The 14,857-nt window shown below is 38.4% G+C and overlaps 2 long non-coding RNA genes across 2 annotated transcripts; both read left to right on the forward strand.

The window, feature by feature from the left end:
- Positions 1 to 1,873, forward strand: LOC140841364 (uncharacterized). The gene is made up of 3 exons (XR_012120143.1): positions 1 to 235; positions 834 to 882; positions 1,598 to 1,873. It is a non-coding gene; the product is annotated as an uncharacterized lncRNA (long non-coding RNA).
- A 2,996-nt stretch (positions 1,874 to 4,869) lies between these two features.
- On the forward strand, positions 4,870 to 6,706 carry LOC140841362 (uncharacterized). The gene is made up of 3 exons (XR_012120141.1): positions 4,870 to 5,089; positions 5,689 to 5,737; positions 6,457 to 6,706. It is a non-coding gene; the product is annotated as an uncharacterized lncRNA (long non-coding RNA).
- Positions 6,707 to 14,857: the final 8,151 nt, after the last annotated feature.

Here is a 14,857-nt window from a genome sequence, read left to right on the forward strand (position 1 = left end):
AGGAAAGAAAGAAGCTTTCCCCCAAACTCCATTCACGTCACTTGTGTAGCGGCTGCAGGAAAATCGCGATATCTCCTGCGTCCGGCGTCTAAATCTCGATCAATCTGAAGGGATGTCTTCCTAACATCCTAGGCTTCGATTCAAGAAATAAATTGCGAAGTTTGAGCAAGGATTCGGGTAGATCTAAGTTGCTGTTCCGGTGCTCTGTTTCTGCACGAATTCTTCCAGTTTTGGGGTGAGATTTTTGTGTTGCTGCGATTTTTACAACTTAAATTTGTAGAAATGACCTAAATAAACTTTTTATTGGTTTACGTTTTGTGTTTATAGCCGCTGGAATCATCAAATTTCGATAAAAACCGGATTTGTTATGATTTTTCTACCAAGTGTGCAAAAATTGAATTCTGTAAGTGTGTTGTGCAGGACACCTACTGTAATTCGAGTTTTTGTCAATTATGCGCTCGGATTCTGGACTTGTGTTTCAAGTAAGAGTTGTAGATCTATGTGTTATCTTCGTAATGATATAAGATTCCTTAAATTCCATTAAGAATTGAGCACGTTATGATTGTTTTTCTGGAACTGCTCAGTGTATGATATTATGTCCGTGAATTTGGATGTAGCAGTGTGTTCTTGAAAATTCTGAGAATAATCTACTGAGATTCTGAAGATGGTTTCAACTAAAGAAACTTAGATAATTGAGTTATCTTTGATTTCCATTTGACTGATATTGATTTGAGTTAATATTGAGCAAGATACGAATTTTATGATTTTTTGTGCCAAATCGGACAATTGTATGTAATGTAGTTTTTATGATCGGCTTATTGTGGTTTGTTTAGGCCGAGAGTCTTGAAGAAAAGTTGATATTGGAGTTTCAAGTTGGTATAGGTATGTTACAGCTCGGTAACATAAGACGGTAAAACATAAATTATGTTTAATTGTCATTCTTTGTTACATGGATTGTGTTTATGACTTGTTGACTGTTGTAAATTGTTAAATGCCTTCGTTGTGTTATATTTTTATTATTGTGACATATTATTGGCATTTAGCATAGGGCATACTGTTATGACATTCATATTGAGCCCTATCGTTCTTGTTAGCCGTTGTTGATATCCGTTGTTATCTGGCACTGTTGTTTATCTCGGGATCATAGTGTGGCTTATAGGCCTATACACATGAGACCATATATGTGATTGAAAAATCCCTTGGTTAGTGCAGTCTTTTGAGGTGAGCGATGGGATTGCGTCATCTAGTTCGTTTTTTGTGCCATCTTGTTATATCGTATCAGCTGTATGGAGGCCGAGTCAGGGGTGTTATTCAGCACAGCTTGGCATACCTCGCATACTTGGCAGGGCGGTTTAGTTGCATGACGATGTAGCTCTCATTTGTTGTTGCTCGAGCATTATTCCAGTTGTTAGCGTACCGTGTGTTGGCTCCTGTTATCCCGATTATTCGTTGAGCCTTTCCTGCATTGCATATTACATTTTATTATATGATTATGCATGATTTATGTTATTGTTGTTATTATTCGACTGTTTCATAGAATCTTAACCTCAGTTGTTTTCTGGGGGGCTGCTGTGGTTGCTATTGGGAACCGTGGTAGAACTCCCGAGTCGTTGTGCTGCATCAAGCCGAGGTTCCGCCAGTGGAGCTCGGGATTGAGGTTGGATTGCTTGGTTTTAGTTCGTTGGAGTCTCCCAGCTTGCATTTTTTGTTTTCTTGGAGTTGCGTCAGTTATGTGTCGTATTTTATTTGCCGGGGAGATGCCCCGAGTATCTGTATGGGTGTTTGACATGTTATTATTTAGTTTGGATCAGTTTTAGTATATTTTAAAAACTTGCCGGCTTAGTTGAATTGATGTTTGAGAATTGTTGATGTGTGCCTGGCCGGTACTTGCATGTGACTGTATATGTTTATCGCAGCGTCAGTTTTGAGTCATTTTATTATTTTCTGATGCTTGAGTTTTTCGGAATGTCCTATTTACGCGGAGGTCATGACGAAATTTTTCTAGGCCCTGAGGTCTGTTTTAAATTATTTTAAACCATTTCCGTTGCAAATCTAAATCAAACCATTATTGTTTGATCATTAATTGTCATTAGAATAAATGAGCCTCAGATCTTGGTATCAGAGCGTAAATTGGGATACGCTCAAACTAGAGTCTAGGACACTTGAGTCTTGTCACTAAAATGGTTGTTGCGCATGTGTATGCTACTTGACAACATATTTATGTGGTTATATGTTTTGTTTACTTCCATTCTAATTGTTTTGGTGTTTTATCGTATAGAATGGAGGGAGGTGGAGAAATTTCTGTTGATGAGATTCCTCTAGCTCGAGGTCGAGGTCGTGGACGTGGTAGATCTCGTGTCCATGTTGATGATGATACTTTTGTTGAGCAAGCTGCTGATCATCTAGACCAGCTTAGGATGGATGAGTTAGTTGTGCGTTTCCATTCTATGCATCCACCTCGATTCAATGGTTCTGAGGGAGCTGAGAAAGCAGAACTGTGGATTTCTGAGATTGAGGAATTTTTTATCCTTCACAGTGTCGATTGAGATTAGTTGTGCATCAATTGAAAGATCATGCTAAAATGTGGTGGTCTACTACATCGATGACTTTAGATACTCAGAGGATTGTTCCATCGTGGGATATATTCAAGCTGAAGTTTAAGGATAGTTACCGTCCTCCATCATTTTACAGTTCTAAGGCTCCGGAGTTTCATAACTTGAAGCAGGGCGATATGTTAGTTGCGGAGTATGCGGATACATTTTATGCTATGCTGAGATATGCTCCTCATGTTGCTGCGAGATAGGTTGCCGTCGTTGAAAGTTTCATTGAAGGATTGAACGATCATCTTCACCCTTTTATCCAGTATCATCCGAGAAAAGTGAATGTCATTGCCAATGCTTTGAGTCGTAAGGTTGTTGATGTTAATTTATCCTCGATTCTTGTTTCTAAGTTACGAGACGATATTTGCACCTCTGGGTTGGAATTTCAAATCCAAGGTAATGTTGTTTGTTTGTCTCAGATTTCTATTGAGCCAGAGTTCATTCAGATTGTAAAGTCAGCTCAGAAAACTGATGATCGAGTTCTGAAATCTTATGAGTTAGTATCTCAAAGACACCAATCTGGTTTCTCAATTCACTCAGATGATTCTCTTCGGTTGAATGGTAGATTGGTTATCCCAGATATTCCTGAATTGCGTACAGCCATCCTTAAAGAAGATCATTGTACTTGACATAGTATCCACCCAGGAGGAAGGAAAATGTATCATATTCTACGGCCTCAGTTTTGGTGGAAGAATAAGAAAAAGGATGTGGCTAAGTTTGTGTCCCGTTGTTTGATCAGTCAGAAAGTCAAAGCAGAATGAATGAGACCTAGAGGATTACTGCATAGTCTTGAGGTTCCTCGGTGGAACTGGGAGCACGTGGCTATGGATTTTGTCACGCATTTGCCACGTACTTCTCGTCATTTCGATGCTATTTGGGTGATTGTCGACAGATTATCTAAATCGGCACACTTTATTCCGTATGAAAGGACGTATTCGTACAAAGAAATAGCTCATCTGTATATTGAAAATGTTGTGAGACTTCATGGAGTTCCAGTTTCAATAGTCTAAGATCGTGACCCCAGATCCACATCAAAATTTTGGACTAGTTTCCAAAAATAATTGGGTACACGGCTTGCGATGAGTACTGCTTACCATCCTCAGACAAATGGTCAGACAGAGCGTACAATCCAGACACTCGAGGATCTGCTTCAAGCTGTAGTCATGGATTTTAAAGATAGTTGGCAGGAAGCTTTACCACTGGTAGAATTTTCATATAACAACAGTTTCCAGGTGACTATTGGTATGGTTCCTTTTACAGCTTTGTACGGTAGAAGATGTCGATCACCTCTTTCTTGGGATGAATTTGGTGAGAAGCAGTTGATTGGACCTGACATTGTTCAGGAAATGCATGATAAGTCCAGTTGATTCGTCATAGATTGAAAGATGCCCAAGATCGGAAAGCTAGTTATGCTAACAGACGTCGTCGACCTCTAGAATTTCAAGTTTGAGATTTTGTATTTCTGAGGATCTCTCCGTTTAGAGGTGTTGTTCGTTTTGACATGAGGGGTAAGTTATCACCTCGTTTCGTTGGCCCCTACGAGATTGTTGAGCGTATTGGTACTTGCGCTTGTTGTTTGGATTTGCCCCAGTCATTGTCTGGCATCCACAATGTTTTCCATGTTTCTATGTTGCGTAAGTATGAGCCCGATCCGTCTCTTGTGATTCAGCCTGATGAGGTTGAACTCGACCCTTCTCTAACGTAAACTGATTATCCTGTTTGTATCTTGGATCGTAAAGATAAAGTTTTACGCAATAAAGTTATACCACTTGTACGTGTTCAGTGGTCGAGGCATGGTGTAGAAGAATTAACGTGGGAAACAGAAGAGAAAATGAGAACGTGTTATCCATATCTGTTTGATTCTTAATATTGTATTTTTGATTTTGTATCGTGTGTAAGATATATGTGTATATACAGAAATTTCGAGGACGAAATTTGTTTTAAGGGGTGAAGAAATGTAAGGCCCTATAATCAATTATCCGATAATTTGGCATACTTAGAATAATTATTGAGTTGTAAATTAAAATAATTATTTATGTCAAATAAATTTAAGAAGTGTGTTAAAAATATGTAATTTAGAATATCGGAGAACGATATAAAATACATATAGAGTTTAAATAACACACAAGAGCAAATAAATACAGACCGGGATAAATGGGCTTGAGTTACAATTTTAGAAACCAAATACTAAAGCTATATATATATACACACAACTTACCAAATAAGAGAAGGAAGAATCGAGAGAAAAGGAAAGAAAGAAGAAAGAAGCTTTCCCCCAAACTCCATTCCCATCACTTGTGTAGCGGCTGCGGGAAAATCGTGATATCTCCTCCGTCCGCCGTCTAAATCTCGATCAATATCAAGGGATGTCTTCCTAACATCCTAGGCTTCGATTCAAGACAGAAATCGCGAAGTTTGAGCAAGGATTCGGGTAGATCTAAGTTGCTGTTCTGGTGCTCTGTTTCTGCACGAATTCTTCCAGTTTTGGGGTGAGATCTTTGTGTTGCTGCAATTTTTACAACTTAAATTTGTAGAAATGACCTAAATAAACTTTGTATTGGTTTACGTTTTCTGTTTATAGCCGCTCTAATCATCAAATTTCGATAAAAACCGGATTTGTTATGATTTTTCTACCAAATGTGCAAAAATCGAATTCTGCAAGTGTGTTGTGCAGGACACCTACTGTAATTCGAGTTTTTGTCAATTATGCACTCGGATTCTGGACTTGTGATTCAAATAAGAGTTGTAGAGCTATGTGTTGATTTCGTAATGATATAATATTCGTTAAATTCCATTAAGAGTTGAGCAAGTTATGCTTGTTTTTCTGGAACTGCTCAGTGTATGAGATTCTGTCCGCGAATTTGGAAGTAACAGTGTTTTCTTGAAAATTCTGAGAATATTCTACTGAGATTATGAAGATGGTTTCAACTAAAGAAACTTAGATAATTGAGTTATCTTTCATTTCTATTTGAAGGATATTGATTTGAGGTAATATTGAGTGAGATACGAATTTTATGATCTTTTGTGCCAAATCGGACATTGGTATGGAATGTAGTTTTCATGATCGGCTTATCGTGGTTTTGTTTAGGCCGAGAGTCTTGAAGAGAAGTTGATATTGGAGTTTAAAGTTGGTATAGGTATGTTACAGCTAGGTAACATACGACGGTAAAACATAAATTATGTTTAATTGTCATTCTGTGATACATGGATCATGTTTATGACTTGTTGATTGTTGTTAATTGTTAAATGCCTTCATTGTGATATATGTTTATTATTGTGACATATTATTGGTATTTAGCATAGAGCATATTGTTATTACATTCATGTTGAGCACTATCGTTCTTGTTAGCCGTTGTTGATATCCGTTGTTATCTGACACTGTTGTTTATCTCGAGATCATAGTGTGGCTTATAGGCCTATACACATGAGACCGTAGATGTGATTGAATAATACCGTGGTTAGTGCAGCCTTTTGAGGTGAGCGCTGGGATTGTGTCATGTAGTTCGTTTTGTTGTGTCATTCTGTTATATCATATCAGCTGTATGGAGGCCGATTCAGGGGTGTTATTCAGCACAGCTTGGCATACCTCGCATACTTGGCAGGGCAGTTTAGTTTCATGACGATGTAGCTCCCCTGTGTTGTTGCTCGAGCATTATTCCAGTTGTTATCGTACCATTTGTTGGCTCCTGTTATCCCGGTTATTCGTTGATCCTTTCATGCATTGCATATTACATTTCATTATATGATTATGCATGATTTATGTTATTGTTGTTATTGTTGGACTGTTTCACACCAGAATCCTAACCTCAGTTGTTTTCTGGGGTGTTGATGTGGTTGCTATTGGGCACCATTGTAGATCTCCCGAGTCGTTTTGCAGCATCAGGCCGAGGTTCCGCCAGTGGAGCTCGGGATTGAGGTTGGATTGCTTGGTTTTAGTTCGTTGGAGTCTCTCAGCTAGTCTTTTTTGTTGTCTTGGAGTTGTGTCAGTTATGTGTTGTATTTTATTTGCTGGGGAGATGCCCGAGTATCTATATGGGTGTTTGACATGTTATTATTTAGTTTGGATCAGTTTTAGTATATTTTAAAGCCTTGCCGGCTTAGTTGAATTGATGTTTGAGAATTGTTGATGTGTGTCTGGCCGGTACTTGCATGTGACTGTATATGTTTATCGCAGCGTCAGTTTTGAGTCATTTTATTATTTTCTGATGGTTGAGTTTTTCGTGATGTCCTATTTACGAGGAGGTCATGCCGAAATTCTTCTAGGCCCTGAGGTCTGTTTTAAATTATTTTAAACCATTTCCGCTGCAAATCTAAATCAAACCATTATTGTTTGATCATTAATTATCATTAGAATAAATGGGCCTCACAGTGAGAAAATTTTATTTTCCTGCTAGAGTATCGCCTAGCAGATGAGCAGAGGTGGGGAGGAGAAAAATTTTATTTTCCTATTAAGGCATCGCCTAGCAGAGTTAGGGAGGAGAAAAAATTTATTTTCATGCTATGGCATCGCCTAGCAAAGCAGCAGAGACGGCGAGGAGAAAAATTTTATTTGCCTGCTAAGGCACCGCCTAGCAGAGGAGCAGAATTGGGGAGGAGAAAAATTTTATTTTCCTGCTAAGGCACTGCCTAGCAGAGGAGCAGAGTTGGGGAGGAGAAAAATTTTATTTTTCTGCTATGGCATCGCCTAGCAGAGGAGTTAGAGGGTGAGGGTGGAGAATTTTTATTTTCCTGCTAAAGGGGTCGCTTAGCAGAGGATTTAGAGGGTGAAGGTGAAGAATTTTTATTTTCTTGCTAAGACGTCGCCTAACAGAGGAGTTAGAGTGTGAGGGTGGGGAATTTTTATTTTCCTGCTAAGGCCCGGCTTAGCAGAGGAGTTATGAGATTATGAGATGAGAGTTTGATTTTTCCTTCTAAGGCCCGGCTTAGCAGAGGAGTTACAAGATGATGAGGTGAGAGTTTTATTTTCCTGCTAAGACATCGCCTAGCAGTGGAGTTAGAGGGTGAGGAGGTTGAAGTTTTATTTTTCCTGCTAAGGACTATTTTAGCAGAGGAGTCAAGGGCACGGGAAAGTGGTTATTATTTTTTCTACAAAAGCTTAGTTGAGGACCTTGAAGATGGGGGCGACAAGGGCATACCGTGTTAGAAAACTTTATTTGGTTTGTCGTTAACAAACGATATTTGCCGCTGTGAAAATTACGGGGATCGACCTGTCCCGTCAGGTCGTAGGGGCTTGGGTGCAACGCCCGCAAAATCTCTTCAGAAACCAAGGATTGCGGGCGAAGGGCGAGTGCGAGGGCGTGCCAGGGCTCTTCAGAAACCAAGATATTCTAAAACCACATAATCATTCGTAAGGGGAGCTGTGGGCGAGGCTGAGCGAGGGCGAGCGACGATGCTGCGCAAGGGTGTGGAGAGGGGCTATGAGTGGTGACTTGCGCAGGGCGAGGTGAGGGACGCTCGAGCAAGGGGCAGGGCGAGCAGGCGGCTGGGTGAGCACACGAGACAACATGATGGGCGAGGCTGGCCGGGCGAGCGCGCCTTCTAACGGCCTTATTCGTAATTTCAGGCTCAAGGTAATTTTAAAACCTGCGTCTGGACTAGTGACACTTGCTAAAAACGGACCTTAAATTTTTCGTGAGTACCAATCGATATTTTTACTGTAATGCGATATTTTTACAAATTAGAGAACCAAATTCAATTAAATTTGGAGATGGCTCGGTGTGTTCGCATATGGGTCAATTTTGAGAACATGAAGACTAAAATTGGAACCGTGGGTCCATGGGTGTGAATTAATTTGAGCTTTGAATTAATTTTGGATTTAATCGCCTTACGAAACGTTAATTAAAGAATTAATTGAAACACCTAGATTTAAGCGGAATAAAATTATTGAAAATTATATTTAAGCTTTATTAATTATTTGGAATAAACCCATGTCATTAAAATTAAGAAAAAGATAAAATCAAGAAATTATATGACTAGGGGTAAAACGGTAATTTTAAACCTGGAAAATATTTAAACGCTTAGCAGCGTCCCGAAGGATCATAATGCATGCTATATGATATTTTATGGTTTATTATAATGATTTTGATGATAATATGTTATTTTATGATTTATTCTAAAGCTGTGCAAATTATACTGTTTAAAATGCTATTTTTGGAAATTTGTGTTATTTTATGATTTTTTTAGAGAAAATGAAAAATATTTTGAGGAATGTGAATTGACTGTGACATATGAAATATGATATGTGAGGATCCGTTCATGAGGAGACGGTGAATTTACAATTTTGTGGGGATGACGCGAGGGCCAAGACCCTAGAAGGAGCCCATATACGGGCCAAGGTCCAGAGAGATCCCGTGTATGGGAAAAGGCTCCAGAAGGACCCCGGAAATTGCATTTTTACGGTGGAGCCTAGTGCCCACTCCCATGGACCATGTGGAGCCCAAGACTGATCAGTCGACCAAATAATAAAAGCTAGTCACTTTCAAGGATCAAATTTCACCCATAATCATAAAGGATTAAAGTCTTTACGATTAAATGATTTATGATATATGATCTATGCTTAAAGTTATTTTTAAATGATATATTTATGCTTAAATTATTTTTAAATGATTTTAAATGGTCTATTATTGTTCAAAAACTATTTTAAATAAAAGTATGATTTTTAAATACATGTGATTGTATATGTATTATTTGATACTCATGTTTAGAATGTGCTGAGTCATTAGAATCATTAGGTTTTTATGATACATGATTTCATGATTTTATGGGAGGCGCTAACGATTGAGTAGATCGAGGGCATCAGTACACTCCCGGGAGACTTTTATGTTTCCGCACTAGATTGTTAGATATAAAATTTAAAATATTTATGTTAATAATTTTATTAGATATATTTTTATGCTTTAATTTTATGTTAGTTTATCTTTTTAAATGTCGATTTTGGATGTTTTGTTAGTTGATGATTTAGGAATTTTATTTTATGCACTTGAAATATTAGTTGTTAATATATTATGATGGTTAGAAATGCTAAGTTATTTAATTAGTATTTTCGAGTTTATGATTTAAAAAAAATTGAGGTCGTTTCAGTTGGTATCAGATCTAAGGTTCCTTAAATGGTTGTGTACTGTCACTCCGAGAAGCTTAAGAAGTCACGTCTCAAATATGTGAGTTTTTACTACTTTATATTTTATGTGCTAAAATTATTTTAAATGCTTATATGATGCATGATATAAATGTTAGTTGCATGCTTCATGTAAAATGTTAAATGCATGTTCGGTAGTGTAATTGATTGGGATAACAAAGAATTTAGAGGAGAATAGGCTGCATGTTCTACCTAAACTGGATTTAGGAGTCGACATTGAGAAATTTTTGGGTTAGAAATGCAATTTTAAGATTTTGAGGACCGAATTGAATAGTAAGATTTAAGTTTGAGGTGGATAATGGAATCTAAGCTTTGCAATGATTAAGTCAAAGAAAATTTCGAGGAAAAAATTCTATTTAAGTGAGGTGGGGGGAGATTTATAACGTCCGAAAAACCAACCTACGTATAACCACATGCATGCAAAATTATTTTAGTTGCTTAATTGTTTTATTTAATTGATTTTAAATGCTTACTTGATATTTATTAAATGATTAAAAAATGATTCCATGATTAAATAATAATATGACATGATTACATGAAATTAAGGATTTTACCCAAATATTCGATAATAGGCAGGGGAAAGGAGACCAGGGACGACCAAGACAAGAATATTTATTTTTATTAAATATTTCCAAGGCTTCCTAATATGATTAAAAATGATTTAATTTTCCTAAAAATGTTGGAGTTCGAATTATTTTACGAGTCGAGCTCGATTTTTCCCGAGAAGCCGGTTTTGGGCAAACAACGAGTTTTAAAAAATCAAAAATATTATTTTTGGGAAAATTTTATATTTAATTAAATAAGTGTTATTAAGCTCAATTTAATTATTTAAAGATTGCCTATTGTCCTTAAGCTTGCAAGCCCAAACCAACACCTATTAACATGTGATTAAATTATAAATAAGGACTCTTAGGCCTTCTAACCTCATAATTCACTCCTCATCAGCCGAAAAACACCTCTCACACACACCACAAATTTTCGAAATTAAGGGAAGGAGAAAAGGCTACGAGTCTTCGTCGTCCGGTCGTCCAAACGTCGCACTCTCGTCAACGATCGTCTATTCGAGTGTTATAAAGGCAAAGACACGTTTTATAAACTCTTCTAAACATCATACAGATCATATTATGCCTGATTTAATTGTTTATGTATGAAAATTATAGGTGTTTGATATCTTTTATAGTAAAAAGTTTATTTTCAAAAATACGATGATTTCAAGCTTGTTTTAAAAACGTTTTTGAATTCAATGAATACGCTGCCAACACATGATAAAATATGAATGAAATATGGAGAAAACATGAAAAAAAAATGTAGAGAAAAAAAGCTGGAACAACCGTGGGAAAGATAGAACGAACCGTGGGGTTTTTGTTGTGGATTGCTGAGGTTCAAGGGCTTGATAGTTTACATAGGTACAAGGGGGCTTGGCTAGGGCTCGAGGAGGGTCAGGTTAGAGGGCCTGGTAGAGTCCTAGTGGCCTGGGACTCGGGCAGTAGGGCTAGGGAAGAGTCCTCACTGCATAGGACTCTTCTCGAGGGTGATTTCTGGTATGGCCAATAGTTTCAGAGGGTGGCTCGTTTTGGGGTTGGGCTAGGTGGTCCATCAAGGTCCTAGGGTGATGTTCAAGGGTTGGGCCAGGGGCTGGAGCGGCTGGGCTCGCTGCTGGCTCGAGAAAAACGAGAGAACCGTGAGAGAGCAAGGGCGCAGGCTGCTGCTTTCTTCTGGTGGCTCGCGCGGGGGTTAAATGGCTTGGGTTGTTCTGGGTTGGGTCTGTACGTGGTCAGGAATGGTTAGAGTCAGGTGGGCTCAGTGTTGGCTCGGTTGGAAGAGTCCTAGCGGGCTAGGAGACTTGGGCGTGAGTAGAACCATGTGCGCAGGTTTGGGGTCAGGTACCAGGCAAGTTTGAGCAATCTGGGGCTAGGTTCTTTGGGCTAGGCTTGGTCAGTAGGGTTTCTAGATGGGTTGGCTCGGGTTTGGCTCGAGATGGATCGACCATGGCTCGAGTAAATCGGGAGATGGCTCGTTGTGTTCGAATATGGGTCAATTTCGATATTATAAAGACTAAAATTAGAACCATGGGTCCACGGGTATGGTTCATGGTTCACAAGGGTAGAATATGTAATAAAAATTTTATGCTTAAAATTTGGGAAGAAAATAATGAAATTTGAATTTATTCTGGATTTAATCGCCTCACGAAACGTTAATTAAAGAATTATTTGAAACGCCTAGATTTAAGTGGAATAAAATTATGAAAAATTATATTTAAGCCTAATTAATTATTTAATAAACTCATGTCATTAAAAGTGAGAAAAAGATAAAATCAAGAAATTATACGACTAGGGGCAAAACGGTAATTTTACACTGGGAAAATACGTAAACGCTTGGCAGCGTTCCGAAGGATCATAATGCATGCTAAATGATATTTTATGGTTTATTATGATTATTTTGATGATAATATATTATTTATGATTTATTTTAAAGCTGTGCAAATTATATTGTTTAAAAATGCAATTTTTGGAAAGTTGTGTTATTTTATGATTTTTTAAAAAAAAAAGGAAAAATATTTTGAGGGATGTGAATTGAGTATGACATATGAAATACGATATGTGAGGATCCGTTCATGAGGAGACGGTGAACTTAGAATTTTGTGGGGATGACGCGAGGGCCAAGACCCAGAAGAAGCCCATATACAGGCCAAGCCCAGAGAGATCTCGTGTATGAGAAAAGGCCCAAAGGACCCCGACGATCGTATTTCTACGGTGGAGCCTAGTGTCCACCCCCATGGACCATGTGGAGCTGAAGACTGATCGGTCGAACAAATGATAAAAGCTAGTCACTTTCAAAGATCAAACTTCATCCAAAATGATAAATGATTAAAATATTTACAATTAAATGATTTATGATATATGATCTATGCTTAAAGTTATTTTTAAATGATTGATTTTAAATGGTTTATTATTGTTCAAAAGCTATTTTAAATAAAAGTATAATTTTTAAATGCATGTGATTGTATATGTATTATTTGCTACTCATATTTAGAATGTGTTGTCATTAGAATCACTACGTTTTTATGATGCATGATTTGATGATTTTATAGGAGACGCTGACGATTGAGTGGATCGAGTGCAGCAGTACTGTAGCGCCCTTACCCGAGCCACTACTAAACAGACTAATAAACATGCAACATTAAACTTAATACCAACAATTAAACAGCGAAAACCAAATACTTAATCATTCTACAACCCAAATGAAAACAAAATAATAACGACAGTCTTAAACATTAATACAACCATAACAAATACAAAACATAACCCTGAACGAGAAAACGATAAACCACAGAAAACCTCCACTGGATCACCACCGAAACCCAACTGCTCTAGCCACTGCCCTGGTCGTCCGAACCGTCCAACCTAAGACCTGCCCCGTGGAATGGGGTGCCCAAGATGAAAACAAGGACGTGAGCGACAATCGCCCAATACAAGAATGTACGAGTATACAAACTAATATGATGCATGCGAAATGCAATATGCTCGGATATCAGGGATCAAGTCAAGAATCTCATGCTCAGTCTAGAGGCGCCTGAGTGTGTAGTCTCTGATCTGCCCTATGCATGTTTTGGCTCCCACACTCATCATCAAGACGTGGACCTGCAATGTCCAGGTCATCAGAGCCCGCGGGTCCCGTCGAACACTGTAGCTCTCGATGCCCCATCGTCCACAATACAGAATAGGACTGAGCGGCCCTAACAAACGAGGTATATCTCAAAAGATATCAGGCCCAACATGATATGTCATGCATAATATGCCAAAGCAGTAAAACATGTATCATGCAACAGATAAATATGCAGCATATAAGTGTGTATACTACGCTTGGATATCTCAGTCAGTACATCACGTACCTCACTAAAACAATCTGACAGAAAGCTCTGAACCTAGACAATACCAACATAATGAAATCACTAACAAACCAGATCAAACATGCTACAAAGATCTCCCTAAAGATCCTTAAATCACTATCTAAGGATTTAAGATTATACCTGCGTCCGTCGTCAGCCCGCTGATGACGTCTCGATCTCAGTTCACCGACCCTCCTCGAGTCGACACTAGCTCCGAAACTTCCCGACACCAAAGTGCCCTAGAAACTGACTAGAAACTATGGTAAAACTAACACTTTCTCTGAAGAATGTGGTGAAGGAAACAAAAGAATCGGCTTCCATTTATAGGCTGCATCCGCACTATTCAGAAAATCCGAACCAATCTTATCTGCCACGTGTCGGAATCTCATTGGTCTAGTTGGATTTCTCGAGATAATGTAATCCGAAGTAGGTCGGGTTATCCATTTAAAATTCGGTGGATATCAACAGCTTAATCCCGAATTATCAACTCCTTAATAATACTTAATTAACAACTCATTAATTATCTCTTAATTAATACTTCAATCAAAATAAGAATTCGGGTCATTACATTCTCCCCTCCTTACAAAGATTTCGTCCTCGAAATCAAAACTGAAGTACAATACAACTGAATAAAATACAACTCAAAACAAATGAGGATACTCTGAGCGCATACGACTCTTTAACTCCCAAGTCGCTTCTGCAGTACCTCGGCGTTGCCATTGCACTAGAACAAGTGGAATGGTCTTGTTTCTGAGCTTTTTCTCTTTCCTACCCAGGATTAAAAGCGGCTGCTCAACATAAGTCAAGTCTTCTTCAAGTTGAACATCTGTCGGACTAAGAACGTGCGACTCATCTGCTACATACCGTCGTAGCAACGATACATGAAAGACATTATGAATGCTGGACAGATACGGCGGTAAAGCCAATCGATACGCCAAATTTCCAACACATTCCAAGATCTCAAAAGGTCCGATGAATCTTGGGGCTAATTTTCCCTTGAGTCCAAATCTCATCACCCTGCGGAACGGTGAAACTTTAAGGAAAACTTTTTCCCCTGACTGAAACTGTAGAGGTCTACGCTTGGTATTTGCATAACTCGACTGACGATCTTGTGCAGTTTTAATTCTCTTCTTGATCAATTCCACTACATCAATCGCTTGTTGCACTAATTCAGGTCCTTGCACTTGTCGTTCTCCTACTTCGTCCCAAAACAATGGAGTACGACAACGTCTA

This window comes from Primulina eburnea, chromosome 9 (assembly GCF_022965805.1).
Source record: "Primulina eburnea isolate SZY01 chromosome 9, ASM2296580v1, whole genome shotgun sequence".
NCBI classification, from domain to species: Eukaryota; Viridiplantae; Streptophyta; class Magnoliopsida; order Lamiales; family Gesneriaceae; genus Primulina; species Primulina eburnea.